The sequence below is a fragment of the Lates calcarifer genome, linkage group LG7_2 (genome assembly GCF_001640805.2).
Source record: "Lates calcarifer isolate ASB-BC8 linkage group LG7_2, TLL_Latcal_v3, whole genome shotgun sequence".
Classification (NCBI taxonomy): domain Eukaryota; kingdom Metazoa; phylum Chordata; class Actinopteri; family Centropomidae; genus Lates; species Lates calcarifer.
In genome coordinates, this window is record NC_066854.1 from 8,227,882 (window position 1) to 8,250,307 (window position 22,426).

The 22,426-nt window shown below is 40.9% G+C and overlaps 1 protein-coding gene across 2 annotated transcripts in view; it reads left to right on the forward strand.

The window, feature by feature from the left end:
- Positions 1-22,426, forward strand: part of LOC108891883 (E3 ubiquitin-protein ligase Midline-1) — an 81,572-nt gene that overhangs the window by 19,338 nt on the left and 39,808 nt on the right. The window contains exon 1 of one of the 2 annotated variants that reach the window (XM_018689224.2): positions 5,781-6,015. The exons of the other annotated variant lie outside the window; for it this stretch is intronic. The gene's annotated coding sequence lies outside the window, so the exon portion shown is untranslated. Of the gene's footprint in view, positions 1-5,780; positions 6,016-22,426 lie in introns of those variants that run through there. 2 annotated transcript variants of the gene reach the window in all.

Here is a 22,426-nt window from a genome sequence, read left to right on the forward strand (position 1 = left end):
TGTTAGCACAGCACATATAGGATAATTAAAGGCAGTCCAAGGGTCTTGGGAGTTGGAGAGGTTGGCACGAAAGTAAGCGGTCATGACATGCTTGCCACCCCCCCAAACACAAACACACACACACATGTTCCAAAACCCAGAGGCATCGCTCAAGGGTGCAGAGGCTTAGTGAGGAGGCAGATGCATACTGAGTAATATGGCAAGTGGAAAAAGCCACAGAAGACTGGGCATGGAGAGGCAGAGTGTGAGTGCCAGTTCCTGTTGTGGTGTTGCATTACGGTGGAAGGGAGGAAAAATGAACATGAGGAGAGAGCAACACTGCCAAAACATCCAAGACACAGAGAGGTCAGGGCACAACACAACACAACCTCTGTTTGAATAAGCAATGCAACAACCTGCTCTATGATGTTACTTCGGAAGCCTGAAAATTCGAGTAACTACCCAGAGGGCCAGGGTTGGATTTAATTATCCATAAACAACAAAAACATGGAAATTACACTTCCCGATCAACCAATACTGATGACAAACATGGAGCTAGTGTAGTCTACATGAGTAGCGACCAAAGGCCACATGTATGAATTTTGGGGAAATTAGTATAAAATACCACAAAACATGTCTAGAATATTTCCATTAGGTGGAATGGGGAATGTTCAATCATGTTCAAAAATGGTGGGAAAACTGCATTATAAAGCTCAGTGACAACTTTGATTCACGACAAGTTGGTTCGCCTTTTATAGCCTTAACAGCGCAACCTAAAGAGGCTGAGAAAGATTCAACTTCAAGGAAATATCCTCTAAGCTTCAAACTTTTATAATGACATAACTGCTCATGTATTTGACACCGTTTGACTTCTTTTTAACAATGTCGCCTCGGTTCCTATACTGGGCTCCTGATAGCCCCATGAGCCCCAGGTATAGAGCCACAGGTGTGGAGATGCGCCACGCCTCCACACACACACACACACATGGAGACCAAGGAGGTAAGCACAGCAGGGGAGCCAGGATAAAAACACCAGGAAACACTGCAGAGGGCTTTGGATAGAGAGCAGCGACAATACTGTGTCATTGAAATTGCAGCGTCTTCAACACAATACAATAAACTTAGACATACTGCACTACCAAGAGCAAATAGGTCACCCGTGCGCTGTTTTATAGGCTGAAGGCAACACAATTACTTAAATAAAGTCAAATTCGACTTGTCTATGATATATACTTCCTAAGATTAGTCCCTGAGGACATCGCGAACTTCTGTGCTTTGCATCATCCCTGAGCTTTCATACCCATTAACTCCTGCTGATTTCTCTGACTTATATAAGGAGAACCATGTGGGAAAGAGTGAGCAAACAGGGGGACTGCCTGTTCAAGTTGTTGATCACGGTCCACCTAGCTTGTTAGAACACATTACATAAAGCGTGTCTGTCTTTGGGCCCCACAATGTATGTATCAACAAATATTCAATCTCCGGTTTGAACTGAGCAGCCCTGTCCAGTCAGCCATGTCCTGGCTCTTCAAATAGAAAAGAATATTTGTTGTTATTGGTTCAGCTGATAGAGTATGGGAAATATTTATGTAATGACTCAGTGGGAGGGCATACTGTAACCCTGTTTACTGTAAATATATATACGACAATAGCAGTTTTCTTTGTCCCCAGGAAAGAGAGAAGTGGACATATCCCCTGTCCTCTTGCATTACTGCAATATTGAATGGTTTTGTTATATTCACAGACTGTTTTTTTTTAGTTTTGCTGTAAGAAATGACATATTATAGACAGTGCTATCATAACTCTTCCCCTTTAAAATCCAGAATAATAACACTGCCAGGCTGCTAAAGTATGTTCTTATTTTACTGTGTCATTGGCCTTTGACCCGTAATTTAGCTCACGTGCTAACTTAGTGTGATGATGTGTGAACGACTTTTTTTTATGATGTTCAAGTCAATTTGGATATGAAACAGTAACTGGGACGTATGTTACATTGACAACAGTGACCTGCGAGGCCTCTGAATATCAATTACGTTCTCTTTTTTTTTTGCCTTTTTCTGCCTTACAGATGGCTAAATAGGTCAACAGACGGTGGATGTGTGTCAGTGACTCCCTTCTGGTGCAGAGCTGACCTCCTGCCTGTGGAGATTCAGCAGAGAAAAAGCTGCTGACGCTCACTTAAAAGCCAGCCTTGACCTGTTTGTTTCACTTTCAAACTGTATACAGTACGCAGCTGGGATACATGCGCACAGTGCGTGTGCTGGCACTGAAATAAACTAACATCTCACTTTGGAACATATTGATCCCATTAATTATCCTCTTTCATGTACTATGGAGGGTATAAAGCAAACTCCTGCTGTAAGAGGGCAGTCTTGTACCTTTAGGCAGCGGGCTAGTGAACTGTAAAACTTCAGTACCCAGAAGTCACTTAACATCATGTAATTAAACTGCAGTTTCCTTCTATTCTCCTTCCAAGTTAATTAGAGGCTGGTGGCATGTGCCAAAGGTTCATCTCTGGGTGAAGCCAGTCATTATTATGAGATAGCTGAATGACCTTTGGATGGATTGCCATGGAATTTAGTGGAAGTATTCATGGTCCTTTGTCAAAACAATGCTCCTGTGAAAATACTGGAATCAGACTGTAAAAATAACAATGCTATGTCAATTTTTCATTGCCTATTATAACCCTCAAAATCCACCCAGAGCTGGACAAGTGACAAAAGTTTAACAACAGCTTGCCACAGTTGGTAAACTGGTAAAAAAAAAGACAAGCCCCACTCACCTCTCCGTTGAAATAATGTAAGACACAACAAGTCTTTCATAATATGTTCCATTGTAGCAAAGAAAGGATGAAAGCATTAAAAAGTGGCCAGAGGTTGGAGTGGAACATATTAGAACTGATCTTTGAGCTCTGGGGAGACTGAGACAGCTGCAACCTGGAAAAAGACAAAAGCAATACAGCTTTGAGATGTCTTTGAGTGTTCATGGGAGCTGCACTGTACATTGTCTATTCCTCCCCCAACGATCACTAACGCTCTTGTGCATTGTTCAGAGCGCACAACGGCAGCCCTTATCAAAGCAATGTGCGGCAAGAGAGCCATTCTGGTGAGTTACCCTTTCAGTAAAAATACAAAAAAAAAAAAAAAAAAGATGCACTTTCATAATCTGACGCAGATAATACACATGAAAAACCAAAGGCCTTCTCCTGGGTGGCATGTAAGATTAACCAACCACTTTCCTGGCAAGCCAATGCATCTTAAGATTATCTCCCTATGTGACCATGAGCAAGAGGGAGAGAAGATACAGACATGAAAATCAGCTCTACATCCTCTGTAATCTTTATGAAATAGTCCTCACTCAAAAGCACGGCACATTCAGTATTCACTTTAATCTGCTTTCTCCTGCACTGAAGCAGATGACTAGGCATCTCTGGCCTCAGCAGGTCTTATGCTCCCTGGTGGAGCCCGACTTAGCCGCTGATCATGTTGTTAGGGCTGTTGGAACAGCTTAGGTCATTCAAATCCTAACTGCCGTCAGCGAGGGGGGGCAAAATTGCTTTGCTTAAGCAGAATATGGGCAAATGGGTTAATCTCTATGACTTAGCCATATGAATTGCCCTCTCTAGACACGTTTGTGCTGGCTGTATAATGACCGTAAAATGATGCTAACCAGAAGGAGAGGATCCTCATTCATGCATTTATGCTGAGTTTCGTTTCATCCCATTGGCCTGGTTCATGTGGATAAATCTGTAGCCTGACCTGAAGCCTGATTTCCCAGCCTTAGGTCTCTTGTCATCAGATACATCAGAGGGAGGGTACAGAGTGAGCCAAAAAAAGGCTTCTGCCACAGATTGCAGAGAAATGTTTTTGACATGTTTGAGATTTAAATGTTTGAAGGTTGGATTTCAGTTCATCTCTTCTCACTATCTTTGTCAGATGCTGGAGATACCAAAATAATCCAAACACTGGCTGAGGCTGAAGGGGGATAAACATCTCAGCTGAGTGTGACAGTCTGAGACACCTGCCAATCAAGCCAACATGCCCACACGCCACATCTTAACAATTACTAACTCTATTAGCCATGTCAAAAAAAGTGACATTGGGAACTAAAACACTAATCTGCTCACATCTGGACTTCATTTCTTCATTTCATTATGATCGGAGCTGTATTTAACACATTTACAACAGTGTCAATATTCAGTCATGGTGGTTGCTTACTTAAGATCAAGCCGCTGCTGTATGCGATCATGTGCAACAACTGTAGGGCACACTATTTGGTAAGGACCATTGACAGGAGCAAGGATTAACATCTGTGCACAGCAGACCAAAATCAGCCACAGCATCGACTGGGAAGAGGTCAGTCATTTATCAGGAGTCAACAGGCAACCAGATTCCCCAGACTTTCCTGCTTGCACTACCACGAGGTACCACGAGGATGACATTTGTGGTTTGGAGTGGAATTCCTGTACAACTACTGGATGAGTAGGTATTAAATTTTATACAGATGTCCATGTTCTCCACACGATACACTTTGGTAATCTCTTAACATTTCCTCTGGTGCCCGCATCAGTTAATCTTTGCAGTTTCTTTATAACCAAATACCTAATGACATTCAAACTACTAGCAGGGTTGTACACCTAGTCTTGCTAGTTACCCAATCTCAAACCCATTCTAGCTCATTTAGATCCTTCTTCATCGATAGTGTGTGATGATACCATTGGCAAACAGTGAGTTTGGTTTGGTAAGGTAGCATATCATTAAAATTAAGACCAATGGTTGTGATAAACTGCATTCTGAAGTTAGAACAAGTAAAAATAGAGCAGAAAGTTTGAAACTATAAGCAGCAGAGTTTCATTAAAAGCATTCAGTGTCGCATGTTAGTCTCCAAGCTGATTCCAATACCAAATTCATTGTCATAAAATAATCATGTATTATTTTCTGGACTGAGAATGCAGTTTAAATACCAGCTATTGGCGAATCAAATACTTAGTCTATTAGTCTTTAAAGAGCCAGTTTCAGCCCAGAGCGTTCAAAGTTAAACTGTGGAGTTTGAGTTTGAATATAAAAACATCTGCTGCTCTGTGCCTCTGTTCCCTTGGGTGACAACCGCTGAAAGTTAAAAGCAACTCAAAGCTGGGAAAAAACTGCAAACATTACTAAAAATTGAGACAGTTTGCATCAGCTTTTCAAGTGAGAGAAAAAGGAATACATGGAGCGTAATATCTTGTGTAATCAGCAACTGGCTGCACAGCAAGAACCGTCCATTTAATTGAATTGGGGTAATGTGGGTATGTGTCTGCATTCAGAATAAGTCTTGGGACTTTGATTATCCTTGTTGGGACTGACTTAACTGAGATGTGCAACTGTAGCCAACTGATTTTGGAAACTGGATACACGCATTTGAGAGAGATTTATCTGCATTTTCCACAGGAGACACTAATTTGAATATATGAATATATTTTTTTATTTTTAGGATGAGATCCCAGAAAGGTGTGATAGACGCGCCAAGATGCTGGATATCGTCTCCTGCCTCTCTGTCCATCTGCTCTGGATCAAACACACAGAACGGGGCCAAGGAGCTCAGTGTTCCACGTAATGGAAGCATGAGTTTCCCAACCGCTGGACAAAGCACTTGGAACGCTGGTTTCCTCAGCCCGCTTCACGCTTGCCTGAGCCTGAACACATGACAAGTAAAACCCGAAGGCACCGGGGGTTGGGGTGTGGGGGGGGTTGGCTGAACAGGAGGAGGAGGAGGAGGGGAGATGCAAGAAAAGAATCTAAGTGTTTTGATTTGCGTGTGCGCTGGGTGTGTGGATGCATGAATCTGCGTCCTCTCTCTCTCACCTTGCTTTTCCATCTCTCTAACTCACTCACTCTCTCTCTCACTCTCTCTCTTTTTCCTGCACTTTCTCTCTCTCTATCTCTCTCCCTCTCTCTCTCTCACTCTTCAAGGTTACTCACTATTGTTTTTTTCCAGACCGGAATCATTGCACGTTTCTCTTCTTTTCTGTCGGAGGACCATGTGAGGCTTTTGAATGTAAGTGCCTCCTTTGTTGCTTAATTCACTTTCATTGGGACCATTCCTTTAGAGGCAATAGGTTTAGAGTCCTTTTTTTTTTCTTCTTTTCCTCATAGCACATGCACAATGGGATGTCATACATCGGAGGGGTGGAGTGGGTCGGGACGGGATGGGGTGGGGTGGGGGCGTTTAGGGGGCTTGATTGCTCCATGTGGTCCAAGCGTGGGAGCTTAATGCACGTGTATGCTACTGTCATTGTCTCAGGCAGCTTTTGCACAGCTTTGTCTTTAGTTTACAGCTTGAATTTCTGCATGTGGTGTTCACTGACTTTTGGTTGGCTTTGTATTGTTTGTATTTGGTGAATTGAAAATTCTTGATTATAGGTCTACATGGTCTTTAGCTTAACTGTATTTAAATAGTGTGCTGGATTTTTGGAAAGAACATCGCAAAAAGACCAATTTTTCATATATAAACAACAGAATTATAATTATCTGTTATTTTAATATAACAAAATAGCTGTAAATTAGGGACTTGAGTGGCTTATTACTAATTTATTTAATGGGGTTACATACAGTTAAGTACAAAAAGGTAAATTATGTGTTTCCATCCATCTCATGGGCTAAAGGCTATTTGTCCACTGATTCCACATTAACTCAACATTTATACCAATTTAAATGGTGATTTTTGGTTATATCTAATTAACTATTGATCAGGGTGTGTTTGAGTATTTTACAGCAGTGAACCAGAGTACTATCTGCTGCTGCTTTTGCATGTCAAATCTACAGAATGTTATGTTTATGTTTTACCACTAGCTTGTTAGCTGTATGCTGCAAGTACCCAGAAGGCCTTTGTTTATTTAGACCGAAATATCATCCAATTTATTCTTTGTTCTCTACGTACATGAGCTGATGGATAAATTGCTTGTTTGGACTCATGTTCATATTATGGATGGCAATGTTCTACATTTGAACTGGATGCATCATAATGCATTTGCATTTGTTAGTCGCCGCGAGGACCTCAGAATATTTGAATTATGAGGATGCACCTTTGGTTTTAGTTATAAAATAAAATGTAAGATAGTACATAAAGTTTAAATTAAGTCTTCATGTCTAAAAAAATTAATTGGGCCACTTTAATTACAAGCCCAAGGGGTCTATTAGCTTGAGCTGTCAAAAACTTGCTAATGCTAAATAATGTAAGCAACAATTTGCAGATTCTTAACTTCTGTAAAAAAGCAACAGCTTGACTGACAGGGGTGTGTATCTCATTAAACTGTATCCTAATAATGTTTTTTGTGAAATTATTCAGCCTTAACTTCTGTTTGTGCTCTCAGATGCCTCGAGACCAAAGATTCTTCATTACAGTTCTCCCTCTGCTGGGTTGTAATGTATGTAAATGTGCTCTAACTCTAACTCTTCAGCAAAGATTAAAAAAAGACAGTTGGACTCCATATGATAAGTTGTTTGAATTCCTTCTGGTCTGTATGAATTTCTGTGAGGTTCCAGCGTTAAACACCTTCCCGTGCTCCACTAGAATGCAATGTGTCTGAAGAAAATTGCAACTGACAGGGCCAATGAATAATACAAATAGTGTATATACGCTGTTATCAATTATAGACAACTTTGCTAAGCTGAATGCTGAACATAGAGATCTATGGTGGACATGTGTGTTTACCTAAGCTACTCTTTTTCGATGGTTATATTTGCGATTGCCTGCTTTAAACATCGTTGTCGACTTATTTTCGAACTGCTGACACAGTAATGACGCTTGCTGCAAAGTGTTTGGTTCATTAAAGGCTGGCATTTGAACACACACAGCTCTAAATATTGAGTAATGATATAAAATGCATTCAACTGCCGGTGCAGTCAGTGGGATTTCTTTGTGGCTGATTGAGTGGCATTAATCTACAACTTAAGTGCAAGATAAATAAAACATAGCTGTGCTGAAGACTAACTATATGAAACATCTTTTTTTCCCAAAAAAATCTATGAAAAACAACCTTGTCTTGCAGACTGATATTCACTGCAATTCATGTTTCTCTTTGTATGAATCTGAAATGGTTTTGTGAGCTGAAAAGGTCAGAAAACATGAGAATGTTTTCAAAGAATCACCTAAGTTGGACTCAATAACAGCAGCAATACTGACTTTAAGGAATTCTTTTACTTTATTCATGAGACCCAAGGCACTCTAAATGATGCTTATCTGTTGTAGATTAGGTTTTAAGCAATCCTGGTAGCACACTGACCTTTCTCTTCAATATGGACGAAACGTTTCATTATTCACTTCTGACTGAGCCAACAGAAACCTTTTAAGGTTGCCGTTACTGCTGTGGTCACACAGTTCATAACATTCCCAGTCCATCCCCTCACCCCTTATGGATTCCACACACTCAATTCCCTTATCAGTGCTGACATGTGTGGAGAGGGAGGTGTCTGTGAATGCATCTGGATGTGACAGTTGCGTACCTGGAGCTACTGGTGGTGAGCTAAAATGAAGTGAAACAGCGTGTGGAGGATGGTTTGGATACATGACACTAACCCGAAGTGCACATGTGAATTTGTGGACAGTCACAGTGCAGAATGAGGGTGTTGGAGAAGGCAAAAGATGACTAGATAGTGAATTAAAAGTGGACATATTTGAGTTTCTGGAGGTAACACTTGTTTTTGCTTCTTTATTCCGTATAAACTGCTCCTGCTTCTGCCAAAAACAAAACATTTCTGCTGTGAAAAGACTTTTTTTTTTTATTTAAATATTAAAATATTGCTTTAATACACCCAAAAAATCCTTTGATGTCTTAACTATTTGTGCTATGCTCAAATTATTTTCGGTTTTAACACCATCTTTGCCATATTTGGAGCCCAGCAGGGTCTCAAGCTTGGAGGCCTTGGCATCAGCAACTGCCAGTGTGTCCAATCTTTTTCATGCCCAGCCAAACCCCCCCACTTTCCAACTATAAAATCCCATCTCTCTGCCGAGGACTCGAGAGCTTGGCATTCAAGTCTCAGCTCCCCAACAGCCAAAACCTGGCTCCTCGCCACCTCCTTGTCTTACACCAAAGCTCAAGAAAATGAGTCTGAATAGGGAGAAAAGACAGGGGGTGACTTGGGAGAGAAGAAGGTGGGGTTGAAATGGAAGTAGAGGCATTTTATTTGCAGTGGCCCCCCTTTCATCCACCCTGGGGGTACTGGACTGTATGAATGAGCTGGTTTGTTCTACGGGTGACCAAACATGGCACTTGAATGTTTATCTGCACAATGACAAAGCTTGGAGAGAGCCAAAGACACTTGGTGATGAGATGGACCGTGAACTAGTCAAGTGCCCTGTTCTGCTTAGTCTCCGCTGAACACACAGCTTTGGCTCGACTGCGGATTTGGCCGTGTTGGTGATCCAACTTCTTTCAATACATTGTGTATTTGCTCCTGCCTCTATGGGACAATAGTGGGGTTTTACTATAGTTAAATGTGCTGGGAACTTTGTACAGATAGCACTACCTCTTTGAGAACTCACACTCAAAGTGACAGCACTCTTGAATAGAATAGAGATACAAAAAAGTAATAGACAGATATTAACATAGATATACATTGGATATGCTATCTTGAATGGACCTGTGACTGAAATACTCCAGTCAGTGAGTTACATCTTAGTTGCATTAATGAAGCTACAGGTGTTGCAAACTACTTAATGCCAGTGCCAGTATTCATTCTAATTTGGGTGCTACCAGGACCAGCTGACAATGATGAGCTGAAGGTCTAGCAATAGCAAGGTTAAACATGATCCCAATGACAAGAGGGAATATTTTTAAGCAACAGATGAGCCAGAATGAACTCTCTGGTCAGATATCCCTCGCCAATTTTTGCCATTTTTCTCTGTTGAGCTAATGCAGTGGTGCTGATGACTGATTGTCTTTACCTGGCAATAAAAGACTGATAGCAGAAATTTACAGGACAAAAATACTTTTACAGCCCCGTAAGTGGAGTTTATTGATTCAGTCATTTCCCCCGTAGCTCCATATGCCCATATTGGAAACCAGAAAACTCACAGTAAAACCAGGGCCTTGATCAATCATTATAGATATAGTTAATACGTTCACAGCATATAGACCACAGGAGATGAGTGTGATTTAAAGGGTTGCCTGTGGAGATGATGCTTTACTAAATACACAAGACGACAATACATTTTAAAAATGACTCTAAGTGTTAAAAAAACACTGCCCATTTGCAGTTGCTCATTTCTTGGTCATGAAAGGCTGCTGCCCCAGGTGACCACGAATGAATGGTCAGTGGTGTCTGGATTGCTGCCATAGGAGCACAAACATTGATCTTTTTTTGCTGTTGTTAGAATCAACAGAGCCTGATTTGCGATTGTCAACAGAATGGGATACAAAAGAACAAACCTCCTGAATACCAACCAAAGGTAATTCAAACAAGATCACATCACAGCAGCTGACACTGTTCGTCTCATCTAGTTTACAAAGTCTTTGTGGCCGTGTGGCTTAGTATGCCATTGATTAACGCTGCGGCTCGGCCTGCATACTGCTGCCTGCATTAATTGGCTCTTTGATTAGCTGGAGCACGGAGTCAATGTCTGGCCTACAAGCAGAAGTGGATCGATGTGTCCTCGTGGAGAATTCATAAACTGGGAAAGTAGTGTTGGGAGAGCCGGTCCCAGAGCTGGTAGACTAGTCTGGTTCAACATTACAAATGTGGCTACGGATGTGCAGTTTTATCACTGTATCATGGTATTACATCACCTTCCCCCCAAGTGATTCCAGGAAAAGATGCTAACTAATTATGGAGAGCAGGTTTAACCAGGTGCAGTGTTATGATTTGTAAGCAAAACCTCTGAGTACTCCAGTGTGCTCTCATTCATTAAAAACTATATATAGCAGGGTGAGAACAAAAAAAAAAAAAAAATTCAAGCTATGCTCCGACATGTTCAGCTCAGAAAGAAAAATAAATGAATCCAACTAAGATAACCACAAGACAGCAAACACGAACGAATGGAGACAAAGTTGAGATGTTTCATGACTGTCTCACAGCGCTGCCACCAACAAATCCAAACACTGTGGTGCACCCGGCCTTACAGTCAGAAAGCATAATCCCAGTCAGCATTTACAAATGCTCTGTTACTACGACAACCAATATAATAATGACAACAAAAGATTATATTGTCCAAACACAAATCCATTGTGAAAGCTTGGAAATGACAGAAAGGACAAGTCAGCCTTTATAGTAGGATTTGCGTGCTGTCTGAACAAAGGGTAACTGCCTATTAGATGTTTACTGGAGATTTGATCACTTTTAGTTCACATTAGCCCTTGAGGGAAAACCATGAAAGGATTGTGTCTAGTAAACTGGATCACAGTCACCAAACTGTCTTGGAAAACTGCACCCAATGCAGAGCTATGGGGGAAGCTAATTTGTAGAACTCAAAGGGTAATTCAACCATCTAACTGCACTGTTAGACCATATCATATTGCACTGGCCAAATCAGGGTGAAACTCAATCAATATCCTGAAAATTGTTTTGATTTCCAAGTTGGTATGGGTGTATAATCTGCAAATCCTCAGTGGTAAACTGGTATAAAATACCACAACAATTTAGGTAGAGAGATTAAAAGTTAATGTCATAACAGACTGAAGCCTTTTGTAGGTTACTTGACTCCCTTGGTGCTGTTCTTACATTACAATGTGGGCAGACAAGCTTCCCATCTCCACAAAGAACTGTAAGTTTAGCTGTCACTGTACAGCCTGATATTTGTTATTTTGTCCAGCTCAGGTTCAGTTGTTCCACTCTCCGCTGAGAACGGTGATGCATCAGCATTTCTTTGAGCTGTATTCACTGTGACAAATCTCTCAATTGCTTGGTATGAGAGGTGTTATTTCTATAGCCTGACCAATACAGCAGTTTTGAGGCCGAGGCAGATATTGATTTTGGAATTTAAGAAAAATCAATGATATATATCGGCTGATGACAACTGGAGCCGTAACCGCATATTTATTTTCAACATATCTTTACTGTGTTATTTTTAATGTTTATGACCTATGTCTCTCATTTTTACACTTCTTTTTTTGCATTCAAAATGTAGTTTATTTACACGAGGGAAAAGAAAAACAATGGAAATAAACCAATCTTGTGGCACACTTAGGCCAAACTATAATGTTTTACAATATTAATGCAGTAACTTGTATTTTTCAGTTATTTAAGTATACCTTAGTTTTAATATTAATAAACGTCAGAATTGCTTCACTCTGTGGGTGTGCACTAGCATAAATGGGATATTCCATTAAGGCTGGAATGAGCAGCGTGGTTGGCCATTTCTGCATGAAAGGCCAAAGCATGGAGGGAGCATTCAACATTTTTTGTTGTTGCTGAAATTCCAGGAAGCTTTAACCCTTCATTTACGATGCCATTGTGCTGCCTTTGCATGGAGAAATTGAAATACTCTGTATCCAAAAGTGATGGCCCTCTCCATAGGATCTCTAGTGGTGTAAATGAGGCACTCAGCTTGTGGATCAAACAATGTTGATCTCTCACCGTGTGCTCAGTTTGACTGATGCCCTCAATGTTGGCATCTTTGCAAGCTCCTGCATTTGCAACTAGATTTGTGTTAAACAAGAGGCGAAGCACTTTCAGATGAAGGACCAAACACTTGGAGTTTTCTGTGGGAATGGATTCCTTTGTGCAAACAGATAACCTGTGCTGAGGTGTACAAAGCTGTGCATTCCAAGGGAGAGTAATGCAATATCATTAATGGTCTTACAGATTGACTTGTTTGTTTTGTTTGTTTTGTAGAGCAGTAAAAAAAAAACACATACTCGCACACAAACCCACACACAGACAGTCCCACTATGTCTCTCTCTAAGCTTTGGAAAAGTGCTGTGGGTGGTTTATTGATTGAACCTCTGAGGTCAGTGTGTGTGCTCGAGCGTGCGTGCTGGAGAGTGGTCCTGTGTGTCTGCGGCTGGCAGTATTTATCTGTGCTGATGTTAGAAGAATAGAGACGAGGTGTTGGCTCGGCCTGAGGGGACAGCTCGAGCTCGACAGAGAAACAAGACACGTAGAGGGGGCAAGTAACCATGTTGGAAGCAAATGTCATTCGCTTTAAGAAGCTCTGTCCCACGGGATGTACCTCTGTGTGCCAGCAAAACTGCCTGTCTGTCCGCCTGCCCATCTGTCTGTCTAAACACTGCATTAGAAGTGACTTAGATATTTGTTCTGCCTCTTGAACCGCCTTCATTTTTTATTCAATCGGCAAGCAACTGATTTTCTCAAGTACCCACATTTGCCATGAGCCGACCGTGAGCTGAATTGAATTATTATTCAGATGAATTTTGAGCCCAAAACCGAGTCTGAGTCAGTGTTTGGAACTATCGCCTCACAGGAAGAAGGTCCTGTGCCCAAATCCATATTTTATTTCTATCTGCATTACTTCTATTGAAACCCCATCCAAAGACTTAAAATTGCACGTAGGTGGCCTATTTCTATGTGTTAGCCCTGTGATAGACTGCCGACCTGTCATGGGCACACAATGCCTAGCACCCAGTGTGAGCTGGGATAGCTTCCAGCCTTCCCTGAACCTGCACAGGATAAGCAGGAATAGATAATGGATGGATGGATGAATAAATGAAAATCAAATGTTGGTACTTGTTAATTTAAGAACCATGAGCACATTTTAATAAAACAGGGAGCTTTGTTGGAGTGTGGACAATCAGTGGTTGAAGGCTGGACATATGCTGACCCTGTCTCCTAGAAATTACATTTAAATACTACTACTTTGCAACAGCAAATGCAGCATGTTTTATTACATTTTCAATAAATATATTTGCCCAAGTCACCAGCAACTGATAATTAACACAGCAAAATGTTGACTTGCCTAGTGGTCGGTTTAATATTGAGGGATGCACTTATCTAAATATCAAAATATGGTCTTTTTCCAAGTCCTGTTGTTGCCTAAACCCAATCAGCTGAGGGACTTATGGGGTCTGTAGAGTGTCAAATTCCTACAATGCAAAAGAATGTTTGCCACGAGACATAATCCAGCCCGCAACTAAGTTTTACATCAACACATAACTGGCAACAACAAGGAGATTGAGTTGCATAGGCACATACTCATATGGTCATTTAGATTCTGCTGTAGCTTTCACTGCCTTACCATTTGCATCAATCATCGCTCATCAAAAGGTGCTATGACCTACTTATGTCATTCACAAGCTCAGATGAAAGGGTATGAGTAAAAACAAAGTTCATTAAACGCCTCTTAGAAGTGATTGACTATATGTGATATGTCCTAGCTGCATTCAAAGACGCACATTACTGAAGAGTTATAGTTATAGAAGGAAAACATTTTGCATGCTTTTCTACTGTTATTCACATCTGGATCACAGACTGTGCTTTTAAAAAGCCTGAAACCGACCAAACCTGATGATTTACGATTATTAAAATCACACCTGAGCCCAATTGAGTTTGTTAATAATTCAAACCATTAATGATCCAACTGAGACCATGATTTATTCCATATATAATTCATCGCTGCCTTATACTGTAGTCATCACACTGTATGAAGCCCTCTCCCCATGTTCATACAAAATGCATGTCCTTTGATTAATGCTTCATTCTGTCGTCATCTGCATCCCCAGCCAGCATCTCTGATTCTTTTTATGGCCATAGCTGATACATAAGCTTTTATATTCACTATGAACAAAGTGAGATGCTCCTACTTTTGTGTTGGTGCATGTGTGTATGTGTGTGCAGGATGTGTGCGCACTCACTGTCACAGGTGATGGCAGGCCCATAAATCAGGATATTTTCTCTCTGCACTACAGTACATAAACCATTGCATTACATTAACCACCACACATGTACACACTCGGAGGTGAACTGCACTGCACTGCAGGGGCGGGAGCAGGGGAGGTCGGAGAGCCTGACTTTCACTTATAACTTATTCATGCTTCACACCGTCATTCGGCACACCTGGGAAAAAGTCAATTTTTTTCACAGTGGGGACGCTCATCTAAAGCAGCGGTATATGACTTTAAAATAACGACCTACTCCTCAAACATTTCCTATTACCTCCTTCTTCGGGGGCTATGAATGACAAGGGTTGCACTTTATTTTGTACCCAAACTGCGGCACGGTATCGTCAAGGGCATTCCCAGGCCCAGTAGTAGGAACCAGCGTCCCAGCTGTTGCGGTTTCAGGCTTGGCTGATTGAATCATTGGTGCTGGGTTGGAGAGATTCATCTGAAAAGGTCACAAGTGCAAGATGTGTGATGTAACGTTCAGTCCGGCTATAGTTATTTCATGGCCATGTTCTTATAAATACTGTTTATACGTACATATTAGGAGTGTGATTATACTGAAAGGCAAAGCTTGTTCACCAGCCATGAGGCACTCTTTGAGTTATTCAACCTCCAGGGACACATGGTAGAATGATTGGGTGCAAAATACATTCATAGCGTTGTGGAGAGGTACCTTATGCTAATGCGCTAACTGGTTGGTTATGCATTGGACATAATTAGGATTTCAGTTTGAGGAGAATATGAGGACAACACAACGATCGTTCTTCCTGCCATGAATTCCAAATATATTTTAAATTAGATTTGCTTTTAGCCTGGCCTCCAAGGGAGACAAGTGAGGAGAATTTTTTATGCCTCATCACACCCTTATTTGACTCAACACAAGATGGCAGATATACTGTACTCTCCTCTGTGGGAGAATTTTAATGGATAATGTAGTAACGCCTGAAATAGCGCATTATCTTAAAGGACAACTCAGCTGTGTGTGACAGTGAACGCCTGAGAACTAGTTGATGCTCACCAAGTGGTGCATGATATTCACTGACCGATTATGTACGGTCAACATGCATTTGTCTTTTGTCGAACCCTCAAGAGTTAAATCGTGATATTTATAAATTACCATTGGGATTAGCAATATAAACAAGTGAAATAATCTCTTTTGTACTTTTGAAATGTATTATTTTTTTAAAAAGTGTAGGACATCAATGACACCACATGACTCATAAAGACACAGAAAATACACAGATTAGAACTGAGTATCAAAATCCAATTTTGAAATTAAAAATTTGAAATTTCGGACATCAAATTTTGAAATTCGCACAAAATTCTGTAGTTTTGCCACCTTCTCCAAAATGAAACATCAGATACAATACCTTAATATGTCAAAACTTGTCAACCACTTGTGCCACTTGACCTACGTTCCGGGCTGAAATGCTCTATAAAGGGATGCTCTATAAAAGGGAAATACAGAGTCAGGGGATAATTCCCTGTGGGGTCATCACTATAAGTGACCTTTTTCACATTACATGTAGTTATTTGATCCATTGTTAACATAAAAATGTCAAGCTCTCTTGATAATCGCACTTGACTTTTATGCAAATTCCTCTGATTGATTTCCTGATTCGGAGTCTGTTTTCAGTGGGATTATATGTTGTTGTCACAGTTTGCCAGCTGGTGTTGGTTTAGGTTGAGGGCGAGCAACGGGGACGTGACTCCCCTCCGTGACAGTTTGAGGACACACTGGGCCCGCTGACAGCTAATGATGATGCCGCCTGACACCCGTATATATGCGTGTGATTGTGTGTTCGTGCGAAGACATCTGCGTGTGTGTTTGTGTTTATCAGCATCTGTGTGTGTCTATGTGTGTGTGTGTGTGTGTGTGTGTGTGCATGCTTTTGGGCATGTGTGCGCTTGTCTGTGTGTACAAGCATATTTGCATTAGCCTGGATGATGTTGCAGTGAATTTCTTTAGTGTGACAGAGAGTGACCTTGAGCTGTTGCTGCTGGTGAATGTGTCAGATTCTGGCAATGGATCTAGATAGTGTGCATGTGTGTGACGCACATGCATAATGTACAAACACTACTGGATGCTCTTAACTTCATCTAAACCCTGAGATCTGACAAGGAGCTCTTTCTTTATCGTCCTGGATGACGTCGTTTTTATCGCATCCACTTTGATGTCACGCTTGAACTTGAAAGGAGCCGGCAGGGTGAAGATGTTCACAACTACAGTTGATTCAGAGTTTATTATTACTCACTCTTGACCTAAGTTGCCTCATGCATCTTGTTAGATATGCGCAAACAGCAGTGAATCAAAATATTTCCGTTGATCGGTTGACCTCTGTTTGATTCTCTGACTCACCATGACAGTAAGCAGAAGGAGCCATGTTTCTTGCCCTGTGTGTGTGTGTGTGTGTGTGTGTGTTTTTTTTTTTAGAAAATCTCATGGCCTGTACTCTGTGGTAGCACCTGAGGGAATTTTCGTGTCAGTTCACGTATACACACTTTAGCTTCAGTGTTTTAACTTGGCTGATTCATGTGGCAAATGTGCGATTTCCAGCGGTAACGAGCAGCATCTTGGTCGCTTGCAACTATTATTAGTGGGCACATTTAAAGGGTCAGTTCACCCGAACTACAAGAAAGTTTCTTTTTTCCTTCTCCCTTGTGATTTTCGACTACTCTGCATATCAAAAATAGATAGAGCAGCTACATTTTTAACATTTATCACCTAGACTTCTTTATCTCCTCTACTCCCCACCCCTCTCCCTCTATATCTCTTAATCTGTCTGTCTGTCAGACTCCCTATCCTCCTCTCTTAAAGTCGGTTTTCAGGGCATTTCTGTGCATTAGTATCTCCCTGATTACATCAGTGTATTCACCGAGGTCACTTGACAGAGACAGATAACTCACAGACACTACAGCAGAAGCTCCTAAACAAAACACCAAATGCTCTGAAATGCTGAATACCACCACTTCTCTCCTACTTTCCTTCCCTCCTAATCCCAAACTGTGCTTCAAAGCAGCTGCTGTTGTCTGTGCTCGGCTGGTACCAGCTGTACATCTTCTCCCCACTAATTGAAACCAATCCTTTACTGCCTGCATGTGAACTCGCTTTGTGAAGGCCAGAGGTCAGTTTGAGGGGAAATGTGTTTGACATTTTACAAAAGGGTCTTAGCTGTGACTATGAAGATGCTCTTAAAAAATAAAAAATGGAGGTCAGAAATTTCCAGAAACTGAATCATTTTTCAGGGCGCAAGCCAGACACGGTCACACTTAGAAGCAAATGTATGTACGAAGAGCACTACAGAATAACTTCCAGCCTCCCATGAGTCATGTAAAATGAATGCATATCTAATGTACTGTCCAAGATAGTGATCAGTGACTGGGGAGGTTTTAAGACACTGTATATCTAAGTCATGAAGATACCACTGGGAGATAATATGCTGATTAAGCTTATGTGTGCATGTATTTTAATGTATGTGTGGGTGCTTACATTAAGAATGCTGACTTGAATTGTTGGATAGCCTACAGTATGTGTCTTTTTGCATTAATTTTACCTTGGAGGTTGACTAAGAGCCATTTTAAAGCATCAAAGTGTTGTGGTCACGTGTCTATGTGAACATATGTGCGGTATAAATCCAACCAAACCCCGGGCTACCCACAGCGTCGGTGCCCTCTGCAAGGGTCTTGGTCATAACCCTGTCATGCTTTATCCCCCCATAATCGTCTCACCCCACGAGCAGAGGCGGACTCCGCCGCATTCCGCTCATTCTTGGTTGTTAAAAATAAGACCTCTCTAAACTCTAAGTAGAGGCCAGGTTTCCTAAATTCAGAGAGATGACATGGGAGGGTTGGAAACGAAAGGCAGAAGTGGTGTCGAGTTTGTTTTTTCCCCCACTTCTTTTTTTACAGCTTGTACAGAAAATGTAGCAACTAATGTGAAGCAAACGATAAAAAACAAGTTTGGAGATGCTGATTTTGCCTTCAATAGAAGAGCCTTCATTCTGTCACTATAAATCAAACAACATCTAGACATATTATAACACATAATTCCATTAGACAACTCACAGGGTAGCTTTTTAAGAGCACAAAAGCAAGGCCTTGAAGACTACAAAGAAACTGACATAAACCATCATCATCGTTTTTAACAGTAGAACAAAGAGAACTGAAGTGTTCCTTTCATTTTCAGAACATCCTCCTGGAATTTTGATTTCTCTCAACTTTACTTCATCACTGCGCTTTATTAAAGAGTTTCCCAACTGTTTTGTACATTCAGTGTACTTATTTTGTACCTTGCACTGAATGTGAGTCATTGTGCAGATCTTGCATGTCCATTGTGCCTGGCAAAGTAAGTCATTATGATTCAGAACTCAACACCCTCTGTCTCTATTTGCACAATGTCATTATAAGCTCATCGGAATATCACCAGGGGCGAGATTGGAACATATAGTTCAAGGTGAAAAACTTCCACTTGACTTTGCGGCATTGTGGCAGAGGACATTTGACGAAGCTTTAGTTACTGCGTCTGCTGAGGGATTGAATGGGAGAGGGAGGCCTTGTGTCTGTGTACTTAAAGTCTGAAAAGTGCTGTTGCGTAACCCCCAAGGCTGAAAAATAAGTGGAGACCTGCTAATGCAATCTCTCTACCTACGCTGTGCGTCAATGCAATAATAGAATTTGAGCCTGTATCCTCCACAGCTGTCTTCCTGCAGGTAAAACTTTGATTCAGAAACTTAACTACTGTTTTTAAGGTGGCCCAGAGAACTTAATGCTCTGCACCTCCAGAAAACATATTAATTTTTGTAACTTTGGTTGTGTTTCATTTATTTCTAACTGCATCCAACAATCCCAATATTCACTCCTGCCTCAGTCAAAGACTGTGCAAGTGTGGAGATGAGTATGCAAGGTTTCAAGTTCTCTCTAAAGCTTCTTTTCTCAGCTATTTCTGTCACTTTTTGTGAGGAAAACACAAAAAAGTGTGACACCTTGAAAGTATGTGGTCTTATCCCTGTTCTCTGATTCACCCCACTTTAGAGGGTGGCTGTCTGAAGCGGGTATAACCGCTCATCTCATGGAGTCAGACGACAAGTCTTATTAAACAGTTGCTTTAGAGCAAACCCATAACCTAATAGTTAACTTCATGACTTTGCACCTGACTAATGACACATAAAAGGTGTAGAAAAGGGGACGTGGAAAGTGCACATTAAGTCAACAACAACCTTAAAGAGTTCTAATAGTTAAAGACCAAGCTACATATATGCTCAAAAAAGAATAAAAATCCAGTTACCAATCATAAAAATAAACTTCATAAACCCATCCTTCTAGCTATCATTCTTCTTGGGTCTAGTTTGAAAGATCACTTTTAGGAAAGTAACTGACCTATGACCTATTTTATTCTTAGTGTATTAACACCACCATAGAGGAATATATTCTTCTCTTCTTGAATCATATTACTAACTAAATGTTTGCCTGTATTTTCCCTCTTGCTGTGGTGAGGGAACATGTATCATGTTCTGATAGCCTGGTAGAGAGTGTTCGAAAAGTTAGCGGTCTCACTGTTGCTGAGAACTGACCCAAGATGGAAACTCTTTCCCTCGTCCTTTTCCAGAAGAACATTCCTTAGCAGCCGCCTCACCTCGACTGATCCCACTCCAACCGCCAGAAACACACAGCCGCAGTGCACACACACACACACACATCCAAATATTACATGAACATATTGAAGGCATAACATGAAAAAGCTACTAAATGGAAAATGCCATCACCCATAACACCTCTGCTAATAGCCATGTTGTATCTTTTTGTCAAATGATTTAGCTGTAACAGCTTATCTCCATGATTACTGGCATTTGTTAAATTTTAGAGAAAGTTTTGGTGTTGAAACGTCTCACCAAAATCTGTAAAACAATCTCCATTTCAGATCTTTAAGCCAGAGCTGTAAAAGCACATTTTAAATGACCTTACAGGAATTCCACACAATGCTTTATCTAATTGAAATCTCTGTCAGTGCTTGGCATTTTAGTGGTGCACTCAATTTCAGACATGCTCTCTGGAACTTATCAGACCCAAACAAACAGTTTCATTTGATGCATGAAACTTAATTTTGGGCCAAAATGCCATTTCTGACTCTGTAATCCTGCAGTCCAGGATAGAGGATGGAATTAAACCCATAACACTTGGCAGAGTAAGAACCATGTTTGACACTATAGTACTCACTCCTCTATGGCAAAATGTAAGGGATTATTGGGTATCTAGTTAGCAATGAGCAACCGGCTTTCAAAGCTTTCAAATTATAATGGCTTGGGCTGATTTTTTGGCTTTTCAATATGGTTTCCCAAGAGACAGCTGATGAATGCTGAGGATTGCTGATCAAAGATTGTAGTTATGGCAGGGCAGCATGCATTCTGTGGGAGGATAAATGACTGACTTGCATCTTGGAGATTAATTTAAGCTGCTTTCCTTGTGGGCTGCATCAAAAAAAGGGAGGGGGTGGTGGTGGGGTTGTTTTTATGAGTAGTGGCCAAAACAGCTGAAGTTTCAAGGTGGAGGGAGAATGGAAGAGACAGTAGGGAGACATAAAAAAAAACTATGAGGGTGAGTTGCTGCTGAGGATGTGTCATGATGCAAAAGTGGAGACAGATGAAGGTTAATATGCAGTAAATTCACAAATAGTGGCCTTAAACCTGAACTGCAGAGAGGCTTTATATTAAAGATCCTTAAAGCAGAGACATTTTCCCAATGTTGTAAGTATATTTTATTATATTTCCTGTTCTCTGTTCTCACTACTTAACTGCATTCAGTTCCACTTTGCTGTTTTGTTTGCTAATGTTAATGCCTGGCTCATGTTTTATGGGACAGAGATGGGAACACAAGCCTGTACACTGGCAGTATAAGACCATACCGACCATTACAGACACTTCTACTAAGTCTCAAGTGAGATCACAAAATTCTTGACTTCCCAGTTGGATGTAGATGTGAACGCTATTTACAAGTTATGATGACTACAATATGATGAACACAGCTTAACATACTGTCAATGATCATTTCCAGCACGGATGTTTCAAATTAAAAGTCTTCCAGCCGCTATAATTGCTTACTGTCTTTAAAAGCAAACATCTGCAAAAGATCGAAAGAATGACAAAGTACAAACAATTGGGATTAATTAGTGAGGGAAAAAAGTGATGATGAAGAGGTGTGTAAGTATGAGCCACTGTCAGCCACTGTGAACCATTACGGTACAGATAAAGTCACAGGCCTGAATGATTTTCCCCCATTTGTTTTTAGTCTTCAGCATTAGTCTGCCACTCAGTTAAACTGTCCTATATTCAGCCTCGCAAAAAAGATGTGAAGTCACAGTTCTGATATGGGTAATGAATAAATAGGGAGCAAACTGTAAACAGTGACAGACTGATGCTGAAACTCAGCAATTACTGTTGCAACAAATAGCGGTCGTTTGATGGAGGGTTGATATCCAGCTGGTCTCTGTGTGTTCAGCAGAGAGTGATTGCTTCTCCTAAAGGAGAAATGTGACTCCTGCTCTTTAAAAACCAGCATTCCAAAGCTGTTTTACAGAGTTTACATGTTGTGTCTTCCTTATTGGCTTGCTAACGTTAGCCACGGTTAAACATAACA